Here is a 4,402-nt window from a genome sequence, read left to right as displayed (position 1 = left end):
GTGTGCGTGTGGGTGTGTATGTGGTTCTTTAGCTGAGCAGCTCTCAGGATTGTGAAGGCACTTTTCCTTTCCTGGTTTCCTCTCTCTCCAATCAGCCAATCAGAGTCCCATTCCCGGCACTTGTAAACTGTAATGACAGGCTGTTAACACAGAGCAGCACGACACTTTGTAAGCCCATTATTCAAATGAGCAGCTAGGAGCAAAACTATGCAGTGTTAAAGAGGCTTTAAAACAAACTTAACATTAAAAAACTAACTAGAAGGAGAACTTCCAAAACCACTGACTATGGCCTCTCGTGTCCCATCGGCCCGTGGTCAGTGATGTGGGTCTGCGCGGTAACGAACTGAACACCCGGTGGGGCTATTTTGAGGTTGGATATTCTTAAAACTTCTCCATGAAATTCAACACCCTGGCAGTACGATTCCGATTATATGTACATCTCACAGTTAGTTTTTTTGTTGTCATAGCATCAAAGTCATAACAGAAGTTATCTCAGGACACTTCATACAGAGCAGGTCTTATGACTGTACCTTGGGCTTCTAAAATCATTGAGATTTCAACTGAATGTGAAAGACTTGAGATCACAGTTTCTTCCTCTATTAGGTTGATAAAAGTGGTGATTCTCAATACTCTTGGTACCATGTGTGTGTCCAACAATACAATACTATTAGTCATAGTATCCAAATACCGAAGCTTAAAGAAGAACACATCTAGATTTCGAGGTTTACCATGATCAGAATAAGGCGGAATACACTCCAACACACACACACACTGAGTGCATACTATTGAAGCCATGAGGATATTTAAATCACTCAAATTCATTTCTCACCAACCTGTAACCTTCAATCCTCCACAGTAAGCATTTGTGTTAAGTTCAACACACACACACACACTCATGAGCAAGTATATTCACATGACACTGACAGCAGTGATAATGGAGACATTGTTACAGTGAGTGCCGGGAAAACCCTATGGGGGATGGTCAACATTCCTTTAAGATTCCTTTTTGGTGATGATGTGTTTGTTTCTATTTATTGTTGTGCATCCCAAAGGCTCTGGTAGACCTTTCCGTGGCCGGATGAAGTTGACAAACAAGTTGACACAAGTCTTCAGAGGGATTTCCATTAAATTATGTTAGTTATTTAATTTTAAAAAAAGGTTTCTTGTCTCTTAAAGCCCCCTCTGTTCATAAATTCATTGCTGGACAAATTCTAGAGTTGTGTTGCCTCTAAAACATGAATCCACCGTGATGTCCAGAAATATTTTGTGTTATCTATGTTATCGAGGTTAGAAGTATAAGGTTTGGCTGATCTGTCTCTGATTGTTGAGCTTTTCCTCAGAGGGCAGTGATAAAACAAACATGCAATAACAATGCATCCTCAGTTGTCCTGCTTAAAGGGGGGATGTCCGTCTTATCCTTTAGTCAAGTCCCTAAAGCTGCAGTAGGTAACTTATATGAAATAACTTTCATAATAACATTTTCTGAAACGTTCACTATATCCTGACAGTAGTACATGAGATGGATAATCTGTGAAAAAAGCAGGTTCGTCTGTCACCTCCTAGCTGGACGATAACAACAAATCAGAGCAGAGAAAGATAGTCGTTTGACACATTCCTCAACAGTTAACTTTGAGCAAGCCGCCAACCTAAAGCGTCATTATTTTACAACCTGGGAATGAGACTTCACAAACGACTGTCTTTCTCTTAAAGTACTAGGAGGAGCCAGAGGAGTCTAGTGACAGTTTCAGCAAATATTTAATATAATAATATTTCTTAAAAGTTTATCTGTGTATGGCAGTCACTTCTCATTGAAGAAGTTCAAACAAACATGGGCAAACAGCCAACGGATCCTTGTGACCACACAATGACAGGCAGGTCATTCTTTTGGGTTTTATGTTTCCATTTCCTATAATTTCCAGCCACAGACATGGGAAACCATCCAGACCAAGTTAATTTTAGACCCATTAATAAAAAAGAAAGATGTGACTGTTCTTCCCCTTTCTTCCTATATGACATGAACAGAAATTACTTTCTTTGTGTGTTCTTGTATGTGGAGCAGGAATGCACTGATACCACTTTTTTCAGACCAAAGTACAAGTACTTATATTTGGGTCCTTGCCAAGTACTGATATAATAATATCATTACAGTTCTAATTATGATTTTAAGAACATGTTTTATTTTCATCAAATGTTTCTTACTTTCTGACCTTAACAAATTAAATGTTGCTAATGTTGTAAAAGTTGCTTAAAATATCTCCAAACTACTGCTTACATTGCTTCTCCTCCCCCTACCTGCTCAGCTAACAAGAGGTTACGTAACATCATGCTGCCATAAAGTGGTATCGGGGTGGATTTATGATTACTATTGAGCCTTCCTAAGCCCCGCCCCTTTTGGAACCTCAACTTTTTCCTTTCCTGTACTGGCTAGTCTATGTTTTACATTTTGACGCTAGCTAATATTCTTCAATTAACATTAGCTCTCAGATATAACAAGCTGGCTAACAATGAATGTAGATAATAATGCTAATTACCTAGCATCTTGCTAACATTAGCAATGTTAAAATGTGACTATATATGTGACTTTTATCTTTTAACCATCTTCAAAATGTGTGTGTTTTTTTTTTTAAATAGATTAGCCTAGCACATAGCATATCTGAGTACAGGAAAGGAGAAAGTTGACTGAGGTTTGCACAACTGTTATTAGAGCACAGAGCATAAAGGGGTGGAAGGGTCAATTAAGCCTGTAAGGTCGTAAGGTTGTATGGTCAATTACGAGTACATGAGCATAGTATTGGTTCTGATACTGTTATTGATATCAGTGCATCCTTAGTGTTATCTTTAGCATTAAATATGACAAACAGCTTACACTGGAGAACAATACAACAGCAAATAAAGTTTTTCATGGATGTTTTATCATCCGTAACGCTTCAGAAGCAGATTTGCCTTAACTCCTAAGTGAAATGAATGTAATTCCTGTGTTATTTTAAGCAACAATAAGACTTAAATAAGTATAAGTTGTGGACAGTTGGAGTGAACATTACTAGCAACAGATTGAGTCATGTCATTCACTTATTTATTTTTTTGCCTCCCATGCCTTTCCACAGCACTAAAAATGTCCCATTGGACAATATGATAAATAAACACTCCCATCCTAACTGCCTTAAGATAATGGGAATGAATTCCTAAGGCCATCTTCTGCAAACCAGACAATGTGCTCTTCAAAACAAAGCATCCAGAGACTCGATGTACAGCATGCAAGACTGTAACTCCCTCTAATCACGTGTTTGTGTGACTTTTGTTTACCCTTGGGTGTCCTTTGAATTTACAACGTTGTCGTTTTATTTGTCAATACTTAAAAGTGTCCCCAGGTTTAGTGCTGCATGTGCTACAGCTAGTAGCGTGTCATGCTGAACATGTGCGTGTGTATTCGAGTATATGACATAGCTAGGTCTATTTGTGTGAGATCTGGAGCACCTTAAATGTTCGCACAAAAAACGAGAGCTCTCTCACATCCAGTACGTGTACATGCATGCACTTTTTTTTTTTCTTTTCCAAAAAGGTTTTTTTAACTTATGCTGCCGTGATTCTGTTGTACTTCATCTTGTATTATTATTTTGTCAAACTGTGTATTGCCTGTTTCCTAATCATGCTGAATGACTGAAATGTTCGGGATTTAATAAAAAGTCACATTTATTTGACTTCTTTTCATTTCCGCAACTACTCTTGTCATTGGAAGCTGTCTGAAAAGCCACCACGACAAAAGGCTGAAGCCATTGCAGAAGTGTCTTTAATGTGCAGTTCCTCTAAATGGTTACCAAATGCAACATGAAACTATTCATTCTTTCCATCTATATTACTCAATATTGTTGTCAGGACTTAACAGTCATTGTTCCATTACAAAGACACTGAACCTTAAAGTGAAGTGTGCTTGGTGGGTGACTGGTGGCATTGCCAGTGGACATCTAACAAAAACAACACCAACATCAATGGTTTTCAACATGGAAAAATTAATCAATAATGACAGACATTCTCTGTTTTTTTTTGTTTGCATTGAAAATGTTTTCAGATTTTAAAGAACAAAAAGAATATTTGTAGAACTCCAATTTGTAGAAGTTTTGTGGCTGCATCTGTTTATATATGTTATTATTGCAATAAAAAAACACATTTATTGTGGTGAATTTCCATTATCAGGATTATCGTGAATAACCTCACACGGTTTAATTAATTTCCTGATCTGATCTAATCCTGTCACCAAGGCAGGAGGCTCTATTTGCCCGTTGTATTCCCCTGCACAAAATAGTGGATATGTGGAAATAAATATATGTGTTTCCTAATAAAATGTAAGGTAAAGTGATTCTGGTATGTTTTAGTACTATTTTAAAAGTATGAAGAATATTTTCAT

This window comes from Morone saxatilis, unplaced genomic scaffold (genome assembly GCF_004916995.1).
Source record: "Morone saxatilis isolate NCDOM2014 unplaced genomic scaffold, NCSU_SB_2.0 Contig16, whole genome shotgun sequence".
In the NCBI taxonomy this organism is placed as follows: Eukaryota; Metazoa; Chordata; class Actinopteri; family Moronidae; genus Morone; species Morone saxatilis.
The sequence above is the reverse complement of the archived record's forward strand: the minus strand, read 5'-3'. Positions refer to the sequence as shown.